This window comes from Cherax quadricarinatus, chromosome 6, assembly GCF_038502225.1.
Source record: "Cherax quadricarinatus isolate ZL_2023a chromosome 6, ASM3850222v1, whole genome shotgun sequence".
NCBI lineage: Eukaryota > Metazoa > Arthropoda > Malacostraca > Decapoda > Parastacidae > Cherax > Cherax quadricarinatus.
This window is the reverse complement of record NC_091297.1, coordinates 12,865,922-12,887,855: the sequence shown is the minus strand read 5'-3', so window position 1 is coordinate 12,887,855 and position 21,934 is coordinate 12,865,922. Positions and strand designations below refer to the sequence as shown.

General features: G+C 47.8%; 1 protein-coding gene across 13 annotated transcripts in view; it reads left to right on the top strand.

Annotated features, from left to right (window-relative positions):
- Positions 1–21,934, top strand: part of Ptpmeg2 (Protein tyrosine phosphatase Meg2) — a 775,124-nt gene that overhangs the window by 519,316 nt on the left and 233,874 nt on the right. For 2 of the 13 annotated variants that reach the window (XM_070080452.1, XM_070080417.1), the window contains exon 1: positions 5,288–5,573. The exons of the other annotated variants lie outside the window; for them this stretch is intronic. The gene's annotated coding sequence lies outside the window, so the exon portion shown is untranslated. Of the gene's footprint in view, positions 1–5,287; positions 5,574–21,934 lie in introns of those variants that run through there. 13 annotated transcript variants of the gene reach the window in all.

The window sequence follows — 21,934 nt, the reverse complement described above, 5'->3', positions numbered from 1 at the left end:
TTCTTCTTCTTCTTCTTTTACTGCTGGAGCTGCTGCTGAATATTCAGTTTTACAGCAGAACACTAAAAGAAATGGTAAACAAAGCAAAATCTAACCTTGATAAAGAAAAAAAATTCAATAGTCCAAGGGTGTATCCTGGTGCCTTTACTGTTTTTATCCTGATGGGTGACACACAACAACACTAGCCACAACTTTGTATCATTCTCTGCCCACCTTAATAAACTAAACGTAAAAGTCGTCTCTATAGAAACCATGGAAAATTTGAAAGTAGATATCAAGAAAGTTTTCAGTGGGCAATATAAAATACCATGACGTCCAGTGGAACTCAAAAGGAGTACTAGACACAACACAGGAGAATCATGCTAAGACGTTGTGTAGTTTTAAAAATAGGTTGGATAAATACATGAGTGGGTGTGAGTTGGACCTGACTAGCTTGTGCTAATAGAGCTGATGCCGTGCTCCTTCCTTAAGTGGATGTGACCTGACCCGGCCTGACTAGGTGGGTCATTGGTTTAAGCCGGAAGGTGCGTTGGGCCTGCTTTGCATGGGCCAGTAGGCCTGCTGCAGTGTTCCTTCTTATGTCATTTAACAAAAAGGAACATATCTACCTAGAGATTTTTCCGGGGGTCAACACCCTCCCGCGGCCTGGTCCTAGACTAGGCCTCCCGGTGGATCAGGGCCTGATCAACCATGCTGTTACTGCTGGTCGCCCGCAATCCAACATACGTATCATAGCCCGGCTGATCTGGTACTGACGTTTGGTGTCTGTCCAGCTCCATCTTGGAGACAGCCAAGAGTCTATTGGTAATCCCCCTGAAGTATGCTAGGAGGCAGTTCAAGAGTCTTTGGCCCCTGATACTTACTGTGTTATCTCATAGTGTACTTATGGCACCCCTGCTTTTTATTGTGGGGATGTTGCATCGCCTGTCAAATCCTTTGCTTTCGTAGGGAGTGATTTATATGTTTAGATTTGGGTCTAGTCCCTCTAGGATTTTCCAGGTGTAAATAATGATGCATCTTTCTCACCTGTGTTCCAAGGAGTATAGGTCAAGGGACTTCAAACGTTCCCCGTAATTAAGGTGCTTGAATGAACTAATACATGCACTGAAGGTTCTCTGTACATTCACTAGATCTGCAGTTTCGCCTGCTTTGATGAGGCTGTTAGTGTAGAGCAGTATTCCAGCCTCGAGAGAACAAGTGACTTAACCAGGATCATTACTGGCATGGCATTCCTTCTTATGAAGGCTCTCATTACCCATTCATCATTTTCCTCGTAGATGTGATAATGACACTGTTGTGTTCCTTGAAGATGAGATCCTATGACATTATCATTCCCAAGTCCTTCACATTGGTTTTTCGTTCTATTGTGTGGTTAGTACTTTTCTTGTACTCCGTATTGGCTATTGTTTCCTCAAGTTTTCCATAACGGAATAACTGAAATTTGTACTTATTGAACATGATATTGTTTTGCTTAGCCCATTAGAAAACTTGGTTTGTATGCGCTTGGAGATTTACCGTGTCCTCAGTGGATGACCCTCTGATTCTAGTATCGTATGCAGAGGAAAATACGGTGCTATGCTTTTCGTTTCTGTGTCAGATAGGAGGAACAGGATGGAGGCGAGTATTGAACCTCGTTGAACAGCTTTTCATTGTGACAGCCTCCAACTTGACTGTTTACCATTACTCTCTGTGCGTTGTTTGTTAGAAAGTTAAAGATCCATCTTCCCAATTTTCCAGTTATTCCTTTAGTATGTATTTTGTATGCCATTACACAATGATCACACTTGTTGAAAGCTATTGCAAAGTCTGTGAGTACTATATCTGCGTTCTGCTTGTCCTCCACTGCATCCAAAACTACGTCATAGTGGTCCACTAGTTGTGCGATCTGCTCTAAACCCGTGTTGCCCTGGGTTGTACATTTGTTGGGAATCCAAGTGGTTGGTGAGCTTGCTTCTTAGAACCCCTTCAAAGATTTTTATTATGTGGAACGTTGGCGATATCGGTCTATGTTTCTTTGCTATTGCTTTCCTGCCACCTTTGTGGAGTGGGGCTGTATCCGTTATTTTTAGCGACTGTGCGATGACTCCTGTGTCCAGTCTCTCTCTCTCCATTGTAATTCTTGATGAACACGAAGTTCTTCGAGTCTGGGCCTGAGGCAAAGTGCATGGCCATGTTGTGAGTGGCTTTTTCAAAGTCCAGTGGCATTAGGGTTGTATCAGAAATTTGGCATACCATGACAAGGTTTGTAAGACTTTGCCATAATATCATGACTTATCATATAGAGAACACAATAAGGTGAATGCCGCAAAGGCTAAAAAAAATGATAAGGTGGGTAAGGAAAACATTCTAAACAAAGAGTAATAATACCAGTGGTGACACTCTTCAAATCACTTGTGCTCTCCTGTCTGGAATATTGTTCATTGTTGACGGCTCCATTCAAAGCAGGAGAAATAGAGCTGGAGAATGTACAAAGCTCGTTTCCCGTCCGCATGGAATTAATAGAGCATGTAAACTTCTAGGAATGCCTAGGAGTACTTGACTTGTACTTTCTGGAGCGAGAAAGTGGAGTACCTGGTACTACCTGGAGGTTATTCCGGGGGTCAACGCCCCCGCGGCCCGGCCCACGACCAGACCTCCCGATGGATCAGGGCCTGATCAACTAGGCTGTTACTGCTGGTCGCACGCAGTCCAACGTACGAGCCACAGCCCGGCTGATCCGGCACTGACTTTAGGTATCTGTCCAGCTCTCTCTTGAAGGCAGCCAGGGGTTTATTGGCAATTCCGCTAATGCTTGATGGGAGGCTGTTGAACAGTCTTGGGCCCCAGACACTTATGGTGTTTTCCCTTAGTGTACCAATGGCGCCCCTACTTTTTATTGGGGGCATTTTGCATCGCCTGCCCAGTCTTTTACTTTCGTAGGGAGTGATTTCTGTGTGCAGATTTGGGACCATTCCTTCCAGGATTTTCCAAGTATAGATTATGATATATCTCTCTCTCCTGCGTTCCAACGAGTACAAGTCAAGTGCTTCCAAGAGTTCCCAGTAGTTAAGGTGCTTGACAGAACTTATACGTGCAGTAAAGGATCTCTGTACACTCTCTAGATCTGCGATTTCACCTGCTTTGAATGGAGATGTTAGTGTACAGCAGTATTCCAGCCTAGAGAGAACAAGTGATTTGAAAAGGATCATCATTGGCTTGGCATCTCTCGTTTGGAACGTTCTCATTATCCATCCTATCATTTTCTTTGCACTTGTGATCGTGGCACTGTTGTGATCCTTGAAGTTGAGATCGCTGGTTATCACTACCTGGTACTACAACACTTGTTATCACTTCCTGATACAAGTATTGAACAGGTTATATCTAACGTCATCACCACCACCTCTTGTACCGTCTCCCTTATCCGTCACCAGCACTACTGCCTCCCTCACCCGTCACCAGCACTACCGCCTCCCTCACCCGTCACCAGCACTACCGCCTCCCTCACCTGTCACCACCACTACCGTCTCCCTCACCCGTCACCACCACTACCGTCTCCCTCACCCGTCACCTCCACTACTGCCTCCCTCACCCGTCACCAGCACTACTGCCTCCCTCACCCGTCACCAGCACTACCGCCTCCCTCACCTGTCACCACCACTACCGTCTCCCTCACCCGTCACCACCACTACCGTCTCCCTCACCCGTCACCACCACTACCATCTCCCTCACCCGTCACCACCACCACCGTCTCCCTCACCCGTCACCACCACTACCGTCTCCCTCACCCGTCACCACCACCACCGTCTCCCTCACCCGTCACCACCGTCTCCCTCACCCGTCACCTCCACTACTGTCTCCCTCACCCGTCACCACCACCACTATCTCCCTCACCCGTCACCACCACTACTGTCTCCCTCACTCGTTACCACCATCGTCTCCCTCACCCGTCACCACCACTACCGTCTCCCTCACTCGTCACCACCCCTACCGTCTCCCTCACCCGTCACCACCACTACTGTCTCCCTCACTCGTCACCACCACCACCGTCTCCCTCACCCGTCACCACCACCACCGTCTCCCTCACCCGTCACCACCACTACTGTCTCCCTCACTCGTTACCACCATCGTCCCCCTCACCCGTCACCACCACTACCGTCTCCCTCACCCGTCACCACCACTACTGCCTCCCTCACCCGTCACCAGCATTACCGCCTCCCTCACCCGTCACCATCACTACCGTCTCCCTCACCCGTCACCACCACTACCATCTCCCTCACCCGTCACCACCACCACCGTCTCCCTCACCCGTCACCAGCACTACCGCCTCCCTCACCCTTCACCACCACTACCGTCTCCCTCACCCGTCACCACCACTACCGTCTCCCTCACCCGTCACCACCACTACCATCTCCCTCACCCGTCACCACCACCACCGTCTCCCTCACCCGTCACCAGCACTACCGCCTCCCTCACCCTTCACCACCACTACCGCCTCCCTCACCCTTCACCACCACTACCGTCTCCCTCACCCGTCACCACCACCGTCTCCCTCACCGGTCACCACCGCTCCCTCACCCGTCCCCACCACCACCGTCTCCCTCACCCGTCACCAACAATCGATACACAGTCCGGGACAGACTTGTACCGACACATTCCTGGGTTTATACTTTTCTGAGGCTGAGAAAACGTCTTGTGCGTGTTAAAGAAGCTGCCATGTGTGTGTACTGTGAGTGCATGTGTGTGTGTGTACCGGGACTACATGTATGTGCTATAAAGGTGTAGGTTGCACCGGTGAGGAGCACGTAGCTGCTGCTATGGATAACAATAACAGTATCTGGCACTAGTGCTTCACCATGATGCCAGAAGCCACCACTGACAATCCTCGCTCGGTAAATCCCTCTCTGGGAATAACCTTAGTTTTGATAAATATTCTCGTCATCTGGTATTTCTCATTTCACAAGACGTCCCTCGGTCTTCTTTCATGTCTCCTTATATCGAGTGTTACGTGAGATTTTTTTTACAGGGTGAAATGTATGTATATATATATAGGTATTGCCTGCTATGGTTGAGAGGGAAGGTGTGTGTTTGGATGAGCATACGTGTAATGTGAGTAGTGGTTGGTGATGCTCACTAGCAGCATGATCAAACCTAACTTGAATACACTTTTGTTTTCACTGGTTATGTAAAACATATGCCAGATATGTTGTTTAATGAGATATATGTTAGTTGTTACTGGGCGTTGTGTATATGGGTGCGTGGGTGTTGAGAGAGGGGGGAGTGGCGTCCTTGAGCCAGCCAGCCAGCCAGTGTCATCTGTGACTCTGGTGTGAGTGGAGTGTAGCTGCTGGTGGCTGTCAGCAGTGTGAGGCACGGATATAATGCTGCCGCCTCACAGACAACCTCATCATATCTAGTGGTCATGTACTGGAAATAGCGCAGTGTGTGTTGTCCAGGGAGGCAAGAAAGGTAGACTTAGACCTACAACCACCCTCGACCCTCTTAACTAAAAGGCCTCTCTTCCTGGGTCGGTCAACTCTACTAGGCCCTCACACACTGGAACCACACACTGTGTGAACAGTGGTGTGCTAACTTAGGTAGCAGTTACATTTTTCAGTGTTATAACATTAGTGCCAGTGTGTAAATGTAAACAATCCACCGAATCTCCTCTTCCAGGAAATATATTCAAGTGATCCAAGTAATGCAGCTGGTGGCACCAGTCTCTGTCTCTCTGTCTCTGTCTCTCTGTCTCTCTGTCTCTCCCTCTCTCCCTCTCTCTCTCTCTCTCTCTCTCTCTCTCTCTCTCTCTCTCTCTCTCTCTCTCTCTCTCTCTCTCTCTCTCTCTCAGTTTACAGTGTTTTTATCCAGGGACGATGCCACTTTGAACTACAAACAGAACTCTAGTTTGTAAACATGTGTTGCCACCCTTATGTAGAGGATCACAACTTAGAAGATATACGTATCCCCCTTAGTGTTCCAGTGTTAATGTTGACGTAGTTGTGTTGTGTGATATACCAACACCACACATGTGGTTTAGTTGTGTGATATATCAACACCACACACGTGGTGTAGTTGTGTTGTGTGATATACCAGTACCACACACGTGGTATAGTTGTGTTGTGTGATATACCAGTACCACACACGTGGTGTAGTGTGTTGTGTGATATACCAGTACCACACATGTGGTGTAGTTGTGTTGTGTGATATACCAGTACCACACACGTGGTGTAGTTGTGTTGTGTGATATACCAGTACCACACACGTGGTGTAGCTGTGTTGTGTGATATATCAACACCACACATGTGGTATAGTTGGGTTGTGTGATATACCAGTACCACACGTGGTATAGTTGTGTGATATACCAGTACCACACACGTGGTGTAGTTGTGTTGTGTGATATACCAGTACCACACACGTGGTGTAGCTGTGTTGTGTGATATACCAGTACCACACACGTGGTGTAGTTGTGTTGTGTGATATACCAGTACCACACACGTGGTGTAGTGTGTTGTGTGATATACCAGTACCACACACGTGGTGTAGTGTGTTGTGTGATATACCAGTACCACACACGTGGTGTAGTGTGTTGTGTGATATACCAGTACCACACACGTGGTGTAGCTGTGTTGTGTGATATACCAGTACCACACACGTGGTGTAGCTGTGTTGTGTGATATACCAGTACCACACACGTGGTGTAGTTGTGTTGTGTGATATACCAGTACCACACACGTGGTGTAGCTGTGTTGTGTGATATACCAGTACCACACACGTGGTGTAGTGTGTTGTGTGATATACCAGTACCACACACGTGGTGTAGCTGTGTTGTGTGATATACCAGTACCACACACGTGGTGTAGTGTGTTGTGTGATATACCAGCACCACACACGTGGTGTAGTGTGTTGTGTGATATACCAGCACCACACACGTGGTGTAGTTGTGTTGTGTGATATACCAGCACCACACACGTGGTGTAGTGTGTTGTGTGATATACCAGTACCACACACGTGGTGTAGTGTGTTGTGTGATATACCAGTACCACACACGTGGTGTAGTGTGTTGTGTGATATACCAGTACCACACACGTGGTGTAGTTGTGTTGTGTGATATACCAGTACCACACACGTGGTGTAGTGTGTTGTGTGATATACCAGTACCACACACGTGGTGTAGTGTGTTGTGTGATATACCAGTACCACACACGTGGTGTAGTGTGTTGTGTGATATACCAGCACCACACACGTGGTGTAGTTGTGTGATATACCAGCACCACACACGTGGTGTAGTTGTGTGATATACCAGCACCACACACGTGGTGTAGTTGTGTGATATACCAGCACCACACACGTGGTGTAGTTGTGTGATATACCAGCACCACACACGTGGTGTAGTTGTGTGATATACCAGCACCACACACGTGGTGTAGTTGTGTGATATACCAGCACCACACACGTGGTGTAGTTGTGTGATATACCAGCACCACACACGTGGTGTAGTTGTGTGATATACCAGCACCACACACGTGGTGTAGTTGTGTGATATACCAGTACCACACACGTGGTGTAGTTGTGTTGTGTGATATACCAGTACCACACACGTGGTGTAGTGTGTTGTGTGATATACCAGCACCACACACGTGGTGTAGTTGTGTTGTGTGATATACCAGCACCACACACGTGGTGTAGTGTGTTGTGTGATATACCAGCACCACACACGTGGTGTAGTGTGTTGTGTGATATACCAGTACCACACACGTGGTGTAGTGTGTTGTGTGATATACCAGCACCACACACGTGGTGTAGTTGTGTTGTGTGATATACCAGTACCACACACGTGGTGTAGTTGTGTTGTGTGATATACCAGTACCACACACGTGGTGTAGTTGTGTTGTGTGATATATCAACACCACACACGTGGTGTAGTTGTGTTGTGTGATATACCAACACCACACACGTGGTGTAGTTGTGTTGTGTGTTATATCAACACCACACACGTGGTGTAGCTGTGTTGTGTGATATACCAACACCACACACGTGGTGTAGTTGTGTTGTGTGATATACCAGTACCACACACGTGGTGTAGTTGTGTGATATACCAGCACCACACACGTGGTGTAGTTGTGTGATATACCAGCACCACACACGTGGTGTAGTTGTGTGATATACCAGCACCACACACGTGGTGTAGTTGTGTGATATACCAGCACCACACACTTGGTGTAGTTGTGTGATATACCAGTACCACACACTTCGTGTAACTGTGTAGTGATACATCACCACACACTTGGTGTAACTATGTGTGGTGTGGGTGTAACTGTGTGTTATTTAGTTGTAACAGCGTGTGATGTTGGGTGTAACAGTGTGTGATGGGTGTAACAGTGTGTGATGTTGGGTGCAACAGTGTGTGATGGATGTAACAGTGTGTGATGTTGGGTGTAACAGCGTGTGATGTTGGGTGTAACAGTGTGTGATGGGTGTAACAGTGTGTGATGGGTGTAACAGTGTGTGATGTTGGGTGTAACAGTGTGTGATGTTGGGTGTAACAGTGTGTGATGGGTGTAACAGTGTGTGATGGGTGTAATAGTGTGTGATGTTGGGTGTAACAGCGTGTGATGTTGGGTGTAACAGTGTGTGATGGGTGTAACAGTGTGTGATGGGTGTAACAGTGTGTGATGTTGGGCGTAACAGTGTGTGATGGGTGTAACTGTGTGATGTTGGGTGTAACAGTGTGTGATGGGTGTAACAGTGTGTGATGGGTGTAACAGTGTGTGATGTTGGGTGTAACAGTGTGTGATGTTGGGTGTAACAGTGTGTGATGGGTGTAAGTGTGTGATGGGTGTAATAGTGTTTGTTGGGGTAACTTTGTCTAATACTGTGTGGTTATGATTTAACAGTGTGTGTGGTGGTGTAACAATGTGTGTGTTGAAGGTGTAACAGTGTGCAGTGCTGCTGATAATATAAACATGTGTTGGTGTAGCAGTGTGTGAGAGTAACAGTATATAGTGTTGGTGTAGCAGTGTGTGAGATTAACAGTGTATAGTGTTGGTGTAGCAGTGTGTGAGAGTAAGTGTATAGTGTTGGTGTAGCAGTGTGTGGGAGTAACTGTGTGTAGTGTTGGTGTAGCAGTGTGTGAGAGTAAGTGTATAGTGTTGGTGTAGCAGTGTGTGGGAGTAACAGTATATAGTGTTGGTGTAGCAGTGTGTGAGATTAACAGTGTATAGTGTTGGTGTAGCAGTGTGTGAGATTAACAGTGTATAGTGTTGGTGTAGCAGTGTGTGAGAGTAAGTGTATAGTGTTGGTGTAGCAGTGTGTGGGAGTAACTGTGTGTAGTGTTGGTGTAGCAGTGTGTGAGAGTAAGTGTATAGTGTTGGTGTAGCAGTGTGTGGGAGTAACAGTGTATAGTGTTGGTGTAGCAGTGTGTGGGAGTAACAGTGTGTAGTGTTGGTGTAGCAGTGTGTGGGAGTAACAGTGTGTAGTGTTGGTGTAGCAGTGTGTGGGAGTAACAGTGTATGGTGTAGCTTGTGGGAGTAACAGAGTGTATGGTGTAGCTTGTGGGAGTAACAGTGTATGGTGTAGCTTGTGGGAGTAACAGTGTATGGTGTAGCTTGTGGGAGTAACAGTGTGTAGTGTTGGTGTAGCAGTGTGTAGTGTAGACGTAAGTGTGTGGTGATGGTGTAACTGTGCAGTATGGGTATAACTGTGTGGTATGGGTGTAACCGTGTGTGGTGTGGGTGTAACAGTGTGTGGTGTGAGTGTAACAATGTGGTGTGGGTGTAACTGTGTGGTGTGGGTGTAACTGTGTGTGGTGTGGGTGTAACAGTGTGTGGTGTGGGTGTAACAGTGTGTGGTGTGGGTGTAACAGTGTGTGGTGTGGGTGTAACAGTGTGTGCTGCTAGTGTAGCAGTGTGTGCTGTTAGTGTAGCAGTGTGTGCTGTTAGTGTAGCAGTGTGTGCTGTTAGTGTAGCAGTGTGTGCTGCTAGTGTAGCAGTGTGTGCTGTTAGTGTAGCAGTGTGTGCTGTTAGTGTAGCAGTGTGTGCTGTTAGTGTAGCAGTGTGTGCTGTTAGTGTAGCAGTGTGTGCTGCTAGTGTAGCAGTGTGTGCTGTTAGTGTAGCAGTGTGTGCTGTTAGTGTAGCAGTGTGTGCTGTTAGTGTAGCAGTGTGTGCTGCTAGTGTAGCAGTGTGTGCTGTTAGTGTAGCAGTGTGTGCTGTTAGTGTAGTGTGTGCTGTTGGTGTAGCAGTGTGTGCTGTTAGTGTAGCAGTGTGTGCTGTTAGTGTAGCAGTGTGTGCTGTTAGTGTAGCAGTGTGTGCTGTTAGTGTAGCAGTGTGTGCTGTTACTGTAGCAGTGTGTTCTGTTAGTGTAGTGTAGCAGTGTGTGCTGTTGGTGTAGCAGTGTGTGCTGTTAGTGTAGCAGTGTGTGCTGTTAGTGTAGCAGTGTGTGCTGTTAGTGTAGCAGTGTGTGCTGTTAGTGTAGCAGTGTGTGCTGTTACTGTAGCAGTGTGTTCTGTTAGTGTAGCAGTGTGTGCTGTTAGTGTAGCAGTGTGTGCTGCTAGTGTAGCAGTGTGTGCTGCTAGTGTAGCAGTGTGTGCTGTTAGTGTAGCAGTGTGTGCTGTTAGTGTAGCAGTGTGTGCTGGTAGTGTGCAGTGTGTGCTGTTAGTGTAGCAGTGTGTGCTGTTAGTGTAGCAGTAGTGTAGTGTAGCAGTGTGTGCTGTTAGTGTAGCAGTGTGTGCTGTTAGTGTAGCAGTGTGTGCGGTTAGAGTAGCAGGGTGTGCTGTTAGTGTAGCAGTGTGTGCTGTTAGTGTAGCAGTGTGTGCTGTAGTGTGCTGCTTAGTGTAGCAGTGTGTGCTGTTAGTGTAGCAGTGTGTGCTGTTAGTGTAGCAGTGTGTGCTGCTAGTGTAGCAGTGTGTGCTGTTAGTGTAGCAGTGTGTGCTGTTAGTGTAGCAGTGTGTGCTGTTAGTGTAGCAGTGTGTGCTGTTAGTGTAGCAGTGTGTGCTGTTAGTGTAGCAGTGTGTGCTGTTAGTGTAGCAGTGTGTGCTGCTAGTGTAGCAGTGTGTGCTGTTAGTGTAGCAGTGTGTGCTGCTAGTGTAGCAGTGTGTGCTGCTAGTGTAGCAGTGTGTGCTGTTAGTGTAGCAGTGTGTGCTGTTAGTGTAGCAGTGTGTGCTGTTAGTGTAGCAGTGTGTGCTGTTAGTGTAGCAGTGTGTGCTGCTAGTGTAGCAGTGTGTGCTGTTAGTGTAGCAGTGTGTGCTGTTAGTGTAGCAGTGTGTGCTGTTAGTGTAGCAGTGTGTGCTGTTAGTGTAGCAGTGTGTGCTGTTAGTGTAGCAGTGTGTGCTGCTAGTGTAGCAGTGTGTGCTGTTAGTGTAGCAGTGTGTGCTGTTAGTGTAGCAGTGTGTGCTGTTAGTGTAGCAGTGTGTGCTGTTAGTGTAGCAGTGTGTCCTGCTAGTGTGCTGTTAGTGTAGCAGTGTGTGCTGTTAGTGTAGCAGTAGTGTAGCTGTTAGTGTAGCAGTGTGTGCTGTTAGTGTAGCAGTGTGTGCTGTAGTGTAGCAGTGTGTGCTGTTAGTGTAGCAGTGTGTGCTGTTAGTGTGTGTGTGCTGTTAGTGTAGCAGTGTGTGCTGTTAGTGTAGCAGTGTGTGCTGTTAGTGTAGCAGTGTGTGCTGTTAGTGTAGCAGTGTGTGCTGTTAGTGTAGCAGTGTGTGCTGCTAGTGTAGCAGTGTGTGCTGTTAGTGTAGCAGTGTGTGCTGTTAGTGTAGCAGTGTGTGCTGTTAGTGTAGCAGTGTGTGCTGTTAGTGTAGCAGTGTGTGCTGTTAGTGTAGCAGTGTGTGCTGTTAGTGTAGCAGTGTGTGCTGTTAGTGTAGCAGTGTGTGCTGTTAGTGTAGCAGTGTGTGCTGTTAGTGTAGCAGTGTGTGCTGTTAGTGTAGCAGTGTGTGCTGTAGTGTAGCAGTGTGTGCTGTTAGTGTAGTGCTGATAGTCTAGCAGTGTGTGCTGTTAGTGTAGCAGTGTGTGCTGATAGTGTAGCAGTGTGTGCTGTTAGTGTAGCAGTGTGTGCTGTTAGTGTAGCAGTGTGTGCTGTTAGTGTAGCAGTGTGTGCTGTTAGTGTAGCAGTGTGTGCTGTTAGTGTAGCAGTGTGTGCTGTTAGTGTAGCAGTGTGTGCTGTTAGTGTAGCAGTGTGTGCTGTTAGTGTAGCAGTGTGTGCTGTTAGTGTAGCAGTGTGTGCTGTTAGTGTAGCAGTGTGTGCTGTTAGTGTAGCAGTGTGTGCTGTTAGTGTAGCAGTGTGTGCTGTTAGTGTAGCAGTGTGTGCTGTTAGTGTAGCAGTGTGTGCTGTTAGTGTAGCAGTGTGTGCTGTTAGTGTAGCAGTGTGTGCTGTTAGTGTAGCAGTGTGTGCTGTTAGTGTAGCAGTGTGTGCTGTTAGTGTAGCAGTGTGTGCTGTTAGTGTAGCAGTGTGTGCTGCTAGTGTAGCAGTGTGTGCTGTTAGTGTAGCAGTGTGTGCTGTTAGTGTAGCAGTGTGTGTGTAGTGTAGCAGTGTGTGTTAGTGTAGCAGTTTGTGCTGTTAGTGTAGCAGTGTGTGCTGTTAGTGTAGCAGTGTGTGCTGTTAGTGTAGCAGTGTGTGCTGTTAGTGTAGCAGTGTGTGCTGTTAGTGTAGCAGTGTGTGCTGTTACTGTAGCAGTGTGTGCTGTTAGTGTAGCAGTGTGTGCTGTTAGTGTAGCAGTGTGTGCTGCTAGTGTAGCAGTGTGTGCTGTTAGTGTAGCAGTGTGTGCTGTTAGTGTAGCAGTGTGTGCTGTTAGTGTAGCAGTGTGTGCTGTTAGTGTAGCAGTGTGTGCTGTTAGTGTAGCAGTGTGTGCTGTTAGTGTAGCAGTGTGTGCTGTTAGTGTAGCAGTGTGTGCTGTTAGTGTAGCAGTGTGTGCTGTTAGTGTAGCAGTGTGTGCTGTTAGTGTAGCAGTGTGTGCTGTTAGTGTAGCAGTGTGTGCTGTTAGTGTAGCAGTGTGTGCTGTTAGTGTAGCAGTGTGTGCTGTTAGTGTAGCAGTGTGTGCTGTTAGTGTAGCAGTGTGTGCTGTTAGTGTAGCAGTGTGTGCTGTTAGTGTAGCAGTGTGTGCTGTTAGTGTAGCAGTGTGTGCTGTTAGTGTAGCAGTGTGTGCTGTTAGTGTAGCAGTGTGTGGTGTTGTATAGCAGTGTGTGGTGTTGTATAGCAGTGTGTGATTTTGTATAGCAGTGTGTGCTGTTGTGTTAGTGTAGCAGTGTGTGCTGCTAGTGTAGCAGTGTGTGCTGCTAGTGTAGCAGTGTGTGCTGTTAGTGTAGCAGTGTGTGCTGTTAGTGTAGCAGTGTGTGCTGTTAGTGTAGCAGTGTGTGCTGTTAGTGTAGCAGTGTGTGCTGTTAGTGTAGCAGTGTGTGCTGTTAGTGTAGCAGTGTGTGCTGCAGTGTGTGCTGTTAGTGTAGCAGTGTGTGCTGTTAGTGTAGCAGTGTGTGCTGTTAGTGTAGCAGTGTGTGCTGCTGTTAGTGTAGCAGTGTGTGCTGTTAGTGTAGCAGTGTGTGCTGTTAGTGTAGCAGTGTGTGCTGTTAGTGTAGCAGTGTGTGCTGCTAGTGTAGCAGTGTGTGCTGTTAGTGTAGCAGTGTGTGCTGTTAGTGTAGCAGTGTGTGCTGTTAGTGTAGCAGTGTGTGCTGCTAGTGTAGCAGTGTGTGCTGTTAGTGTAGCAGTGTGTGCTGCTAGTGTAGCAGTGTGTGTTGTTAGTGTAGCAGTGTGTGCTGCTAGTGTAGCAGTGTGTGCTGTTGGTGTAGCAGTGTGTGCTGTTAGTGTAGCAGTGTGTGCTGCTAGTGTAGCAGTGTGTGCTGCTAGTGTAGCAGTGTGTGCTGTTAGTGTAGCAGTGTGTGCTGTTAGTGTAGCAGTGTGTGCTGTTAGTGTAGCAGTGTGTGCTGTTAGTGTAGCAGTGTGTGCTGTTAGTGTAGCAGTGTGTGCTGCTGTGCAATGTGTGCTGTTGTGCAGTGTGCTGCTAGTGTAGCAGTGTGTGCTGTTAGTGTAGCAGTGTGTGCTGTTAGTGTAGCAGTGTGTGCTGTTAGTGTAGCAGTGTGTCCTGATAGTGTAGCAGTGTGTGCTGATAGTGTAGCTGCTAGTGTAGCAGTGTGTGCTGTTAGTGTAGCAGTGTGTGCTGTTAGTGTAGCAGTGTGTGCTGTTAGTGTAGCAGTGTGTGCTGTTGGTGTAGCAGTGTGTGCTGTTAGTGTAGCAGTGTGTGCTGTTGGTGTAGCAGTGTGTGCTGCTAGTGTAGCAGTGTGTGCTGTTAGTGTAGCAGTGTGTGCTGTTAGTGTAGCAGTGTGTGCTGTTAGTGTAGCAGTGTGTGCTGCTAGTGTAGCAGTGTGTGCTGTTAGTGTAGCAGTGTGTGCTGTTAGTGTAGCAGTGTGTGCTGTTAGTGTAGCAGTGTGTGCTGTTAGTGTAGCAGTGTGTGCTGTTAGTGTAGCAGTGTGTGCTGTTAGTGTAGCAGTGTGTGCTGCTAGTGTAGCAGTGTGTGCTGTTAGTGTAGCAGTGTGTGCTGTTAGTGTAGCAGTAGTGTAGCAGTGTGTGCTGTTAGTGTAGCAGTGTGTGCTGTTAGTGTAGCAGTGTGTGCTGTTAGTGTAGCAGTGTGTGCTGTTAGTGTAGCAGTGTGTGCTGTTAGTGTAGCAGTGTGTAGCAGTGTGTGCTGTTAGTGTAGCAGTGTGTGCTGTTAGTGTAGCTGCTAGTGTAGCAGTGTGTGCTGTTAGTGTAGCAGTGTGTGCTGTTAGTGTAGCAGTGTGTGCTGTTAGTGTAGCAGTGTGTGCTGTTAGTGTAGCAGTGTGTGCTGCTAGTGTAGCAGTGTGTGCTGTTAGTGTAGCAGTGTGTGCTGTTAGTGTAGCAGTGTGTGCTGTTAGTGTAGCAGTGTGTGCTGTTAGTGTAGCAGTGTGTGCTGTTAGTGTAGCAGTGTGTGCTGTTAGTGTAGCAGTGTGTGCTGTTAGTGTAGCAGTGTGTGCTGTTAGTGTAGCAGTGTGTGCTGTTAGTGTAGCAGTGTGTGCTGTTAGTGTAGCAGTGTGTGCTGTTAGTGTAGCAGTGTATGCTGTTGGTGTAACTAATCAAAACCAATTTTGTGTGTGTAATTTACAAAGTAATCTTTTAGCTCATTCCGGTAGTTTACTAGAATATATTTTGATTTTTTTTTTCGGTGTGGTTGTTGTGTTGAGTAAGTTGTTACATGTAAGTTAGTTTTGACCTCGCTAACCGATCTTACTGTGCGGCTTGATCTCCCCCAGTGTTGGATATTTCGTGGTCATGGTAGTCTTTACTGTGAGATGTCTGTTTTAGTGGCTACAAGTATGGGGCTCCATGAAGGTAGTTACAAGTGTGGGTGACTGTGAAGGTAGTTACCCTTGGGGATACAACTGAACCTTGTAAGTTCAAAATTAACTTGCAGGTTAGGAGCCAAAGTGAACACTAACTTTGCTGCCATAGTGTTTTCCTACAGATAGCGGAAGATTGCGTGTTATCTTTGCATTAGGCAGACCCCGTCGTTGATTGAATTCGCTTGCTGACAGTAGGGAAAGTTGTGGGCAGCCACAGATACACTTCTGATATACTTCTGATGGGTTTCGAGTTTTCCCTACTCTCGCGACCCGGACGTGTGCCAGATTTGTCTGGTGCTTGCCTGCTTAACCAGGCTGTTGCTGCTGGCCCACATATACTTCATAGGCAGTGTGTTTTTTTTATATTTTCTGGCAAGATATTAAAAAATTTGGGACCACGTATGTTGACACTGTGTTCTGTTATTGTGTATAAATTTGGGACCAGGCCCTCAGGTATATGTTTCCACTCATTTCACAACGTAATCATGTCACAAGAGCTAGTCCTGTGATATCACAAATTGCATTATGAAGGGAAGCAACAGGAGGCAGAAATATGCTAATTTATTTAATTACTACAACAATGTGAGCAGGGACGTGGTTAGTGTTGCTGATTTGCTGGGTTGGACGGATAGATAAGTGGAAATGATTGAGAGTTTTCCCTGCTTAGTATAGGCCAATAGGCTTATATCAATGTTCCTTTATTTTCTAATTTTAATTTTCCCGGGAGGAAATGTGGAAAGTGTGGTGTTACTTCTGAAGAACTCTTGGGACAAGTGGTGGATAATATACTGGAGTGCAGCGCTTATATAATTAACTATGTATTACATTCTTAACTGCAGGTAGTAAATGTTAGGTGCTGATGCAGGGTTACCTACTGTCATTGTTGGGAGGGTCACCTACTGTTATTGTTGGGTCACCTACTGTCATTGTTGGGAGGGTCACCTGCTGTTATTGTTGGGTCACCTACTGTCATTGTTGGGAGGGTCACCTACTGTTATTGTTGGGTCACCTACTGTTATTGTTGGGAGGGTCACCTACTGTTATTGTTGGGAGGGTCACCTACTGTTATTGTTGGGTCACCTACTGTTATTGTTGGGAGGGTCACCTACTGTTATTGTTGGGAGGGTCACCTGCTGTTATTGTTGGGTCACCTACTGTTATTGTTGGGAGGGTCACCTACTGTTATTGTTGGGAGGGTCACCTGCTGTTATTGTTGGGGTCACCTGTTATTGTTGGGTCACCTACTGTTATTGTTGGGAGGGTCACCTGCTGTCATTGTTGGGTCTCCTACTGTTGTCGAGAGGGGCACCTGTCATTGTTGGGAGGGTCAACTCCTGTCATTGTTGGGAGGGTCACCTGCTGTCATTGTTGGGAGGGTGCCCTGCTGTCATTGTTGGGAGGGTGCCCTGCTGTCATTGTTGGGTTACCTGCTTTGTTGCAAGGGTCACCTGCTGTCATTGTTGGGTCACCTGCTGCCATTGTTGGGTCACTAGCTGTCATTGTTGGGTCACTAGCTGTCATTATTGGGTCACCTGCTGTCATTGTTGGGTCACTAGCTGTCATTGTTGGGACAACTGCTGTCATTGTTGGGTCACCTGCTGTCATTGTTGGGTCACCTGCTGTCATTGAGGGTCACCTGCTGTCATTGTTGGGACAACTGCTGTCATTGTTGGGTCACCTGCTGTCATTGTTGAATCACCTGCTGTCATTGTTGGGAGGGTCACCTGCTGTCATTATTGGGACAACTGCTGTCATTGTTGGGTCACCTGCTATCATTGTTGGGTCACCTGCTGTCATTGAGGGTCACCTGCTGTCATTGTTGGGTCACCTGCTGTCATTGTTGGGTCACCTGCTGTCATTGAGGGTCACCTGCTGTCATTGTTGGGTCACCTGCTGTTATTGTTGGGTCACCTGCTGTCATTGTTGGGACAACTGCTGTCATTGTTGGGCCACCTGCTGTCATTGTTGAGTCACCTGCTGTCATTGTTGGGTCACCTGCTGTCATTATTGGGACAACTGCTGTCATTGTTGGGTCACCTGCTATCATTGTTGGGTCACCTGCTGTCATTGAGGGTCACCTGCTGTCATTGTTGGGTCATCTGCTGTCATTGTTGGGTCACCTGCTGTCATTGAGGGTCAACTGCTGTCATTGTTGGGTCACCTGCTGTTATTGTTGGGTCACCTGCTGTCATTGTTGGGACAACTGCTGTCATTGTTGGGCCACCTGCTGTCATTGTTGAGTCACCTGCTGTCATTGTTGGGAGGGTCACCTGCTGTCATTATTGGGACAACTGCTGTCATTGTTGGGTCACCTGCTATCATTGTTGGGTCACCTGCTGTCATTGAGGGTCACCTGCTGTCATTGTTGGGTCACCTGCTGTCATTGTTGGGTCACCTGCTGTCATTGTTGGGTCACCTGCTGTCATTGTTGGGTCACCTGCTGCCATTGTTGGGTCACCTGCTGTCATTGTTGGGTCAACTGCTGTCATTGTTGGGTCACCTGCTGTTATTGTTGGGTCACCTGCTGCCATTGTTGGGACAACTCTCAGTGTTGGGACAACTGTCATTGTTGGGTCACCTGCTGTCATTGTTGGGAGGGTCACCTGCTGTCATTGTTGGGACAACTGCTGTCATTGTTGGGTCACCTGCTGTCATTGTTGGGAGGGTCACCTGCTGTCATTGTTGGGAGGGTCACCTGCTGTCATTGTTGGGACAACTGCTGTCATTGTTGGGTCACCTGCTGTCATTGTTGGGTCAACTGCTGTCATTGTTGGGTTACCTGCTGTCATTGTTGGGACAACTGTCATTGTTGGGTCACCTGCTGTCATTGTTGGGTTACCTGCTGTCATTGTTGGGACAACTGTCATTGTTGGGTCACCTCCTGTCATTGTTGGGTTACCTGCTGTCATTGTTGGGACAACTGTCATTGTTGGGTTACCTGCTGTCATTGTTGGGTCACCTGCTGTCATTGATGGGACAACTGCTGTCATTGTTGGGTCACCTGCTGTCATTGTTGGGTTACCTGCTGTCATTGTTGGGACAACTGTCATTGTTGGGTTACCTGCTGTCATTGTTGGGTCACCTGCTGTCATTGTTGGGTTACCTGCTGTCATTGTTGGGACAACTGTCATTGTTGGGTTACCTGCTGTCATTGTTGGGTCACCTGCTGTTATTGTTGGGTCACCTGTCATTGTTGAGAGGGTCACCTGCTGTTATTGTTGGGTCACTTGTTGCCATTGTTGGGAGGGTCACCTGTTATTGTTGGGTCACCTGCTGTCGTTGGGAGGGTCACCTGCTGTTGACGAGGCAGTATCATAGGTCACACGTATTGAATACTCTCTCAGCATACTTGTCGCTCTCCTGCATTTTATTGGAGGTATCCTGCACCGTCTGCCAAGCCTCTTGTGTGCATAAGTAGTTATTTCGGTGTATATGTTCGGAATAAATTTCTCGAGCATCTTCTAAGTGTAGATTATGATGTATCTTGCTACATTCCAAGGAATGCAGTTCTAGGGAATTAAGCCCTTCCTGTAATTTAGATGCTTGGCTGAATTTATATGAGCTGTGAAGGTTCTCTGTACATTTTCCATCTTGACGATTTCACCTGTCTTGGATAGGCCGTTAATAGACACCAGTACTCCAGAGCAAAGAGAACGAGTCACCTGAAGAGTGTTATCATTACCTTGGCATTGTTTTGAAAGTTCTAGCTGTCCAACCGATGATTTTTCTGACCCTCTTACCACCCACTCTGACTCCCTTGCCCCCCCCCATCCGGACCCCATACCACCTATCCTGAACCCATACCAGCCATCCTGACCCACCTACAACCCATCCTGACCCACCTACAACCCATCCTGACCCACCTACAACCCATCCTGACCCACCTACAACCTATCCTGACCCACCTACAACCCATCCTGACCCACCTACAACCCATCCTGACCCACCTACAACCCATCCTGACCCACCTACAACCCTTCCTGACCCACCTACAACCCTTCCTGACCCACCTACAACCCTTCCTGACCTTCCTACTACCCATCCTGACCCCTAGCACCCCATTGACCCCCATCCACCCCTTACCACCTCTTCTGACCCTACGCACATCCTGACCCCCTACTACCCATCCTGATCCCCTATCACCCGCAGTGACCTCCCCTACCACCCACAATGACTCCCCTGCCACCTGCCCTGACCCATCTACCACCCACCCTGACCCACCTACCACCCATCCTGACCCACCTACCACCCATCCTGACCTCCATACTACCCATCCTGACCCCTACCACCCATCCTGACCCCCTACTGTCCATCCTGGTCCCCTACCACAAATCCTGACCCCCTACCACCCACTCACCCTGACCCCTCTACCACCTCTCCTGTCCATACGCATATCCTGATCCCCTATCGTTCATCCTGACCCCCTACTACTCATCCTGATCCCATCAGGCCTCAAAACTCTTCAAAGGTAAAGGTACCACTCATCCTGACCCCCCTTCCACTCATCCTGACCCCCTTCCACTCATCCTGACCCCCCTTCCACTCATCCTGACCCCCCTTCCACTCATCCTGACCCCCCTTCCACTCATCCTGACCCCCCTTCCACTCATCCTGACCCCTTACCACCCATCCTGACACCCCTACCACCCATCCTGATACCCCTACCACCTCTCCTGACCCTACGCACATCCTGACTCCCTACCACCCATTCTGACTCTCTACCACCCATCCTGACTCCCTGCCGCCCATCCCGACAACTCCCCCCTACTACTCATCCTGATCCCATCAGGTCTCGAAACTCTTCAAAGGTAAAGGTACCACTCATCCTGACCCCCTACCATCCACCCTGACCCACCTACCACCCACCCTGATCCACCTACCAACCACCCTGACCCACCTACCACCCACCCTGATCCACCTACCAACCACCCTGACCCACCTACCACCCACCCTTACCCCCTCCCACCCCCAGCCTCCCTGCCCTGCCTGACACACAGGGGAGGACCAAGTATCGACCTGTGTGACGTTATTGACCTCTACTCTCACGCTCAATACTCTCTCTACTTCTATGGAAATTTGGTCTCCGCTGATGGTAAAAGTTTATTCAGTTGTGTCTGTGTGTGTACTTCCCTATATATGGTTGCAGGAGTCGATTCATAGCTCCTGGCCCCGCCCCTTCGCTGGTAGCTATATTGTACCTATTAAACCTATGTGTGGATCCCACTTCTACTACATCACTTTCCAGATTGTTCCACATCTTGATAACCCTAAGGCTGAACAAACGCTTCCTAACATGATACATGTGCAGCATTTGGGTATCTTTATTGAGGAAACGTTTAGCCACACAGTGGCTTCATCAGTCCTATACAAAGAAGAATGGTGAAGCTCAGAAGGAGTTTGAAGTAATCAGTTCCTCAGCCTGGAATCGATGTTAATAAGTCCATTAATCTACACTTCCTAACATCCGTTTGACTCAGAAGAGTTTTCAACTTCCAGTTGTGTCCTCTTGTTCTTGAATCCCATCTGAAACATTCTCGCTTCTGTTCACCTTATCAACCCCTCTTAATATTTTGTAGGTCGTTACCATCCTCTAGTGTTGTCAGGTTGAGTTCCCTTAGCCTCTCCTCATACATCTTTGCCCCGAGACTAGTCTCATTGCAAATCTCTGCACTTTCTCCAATTTCTTGATGTGCTTGGCCAAGTGTGGTTTCCATACTGGGCCTGATGTACACGGTGTACAGTGTCGTGAATGACTCCTTACTGAGATGTCGAAATGCTATTCTTAAATTTGCCAGACGCGAATATGCTGCAGCAGTTATTTGGTGATGTGCGCCTCAGGATACCCCCAAGATCCTTCTCCTTGAGTGAGGTTTGCAACTCCCCGAGCCTGTACTCCGTCAGCAATCATCTTTGACCTTCCCCAAGCTTTATAACCTTGCACTTGGAGGCATTTGTCAGACCAGGCATGTAACCTGTCCAGATCCCATTGCAGCCTTTCATGATCCTCGTCTGCTTGTATTCTCATTAATTTTACGCCGTCTACGAACAGGGATACGTCTGACTATCTCTTTTGCCACGTCATTCACGTATACAAGAAACAGCACCATCCCTAGGATTGATCGTTGTGGAACCTCGCTCGTCACATGCACCCATTCCTCTCAAGCTCACTGGATCCATTGCAGTGCTCTTCCTGTTATACCTGCCTGCTTCTCTAGCATTTGTACCAGTCTCATGTGTGGTACTGTGTCAGAAACCTTACATTCCAGTAAAATACAATCTGCTTATCCCTCTCTCCTGTCTTCTGTTACCTTGTAGAACTCCAGTAGGTTTGCGACACGGGATGTTCCATCCCAGCTGGTTGTCATGTATGAACCCCTCTCCTGTCTGTGTGCTCCACCACTCTTCTGATAATCTTCATGACTTTACATACTGTACACGTCAGTTACACTGGCCTGTTTTAATCTGTTACTGCTATGACAGTGAGAAACAGTAAAGACTATTAAGAACCGTTCTTTCGGGTATTGAGCTTTATTCTTTGCTAAATTTTGCTTGATTTAGCACAACTGTGTTCTTCTTGACAGAAAATGGAATATCCATTCGACTACTTTCCCTGTTATACTTCTCGCTCT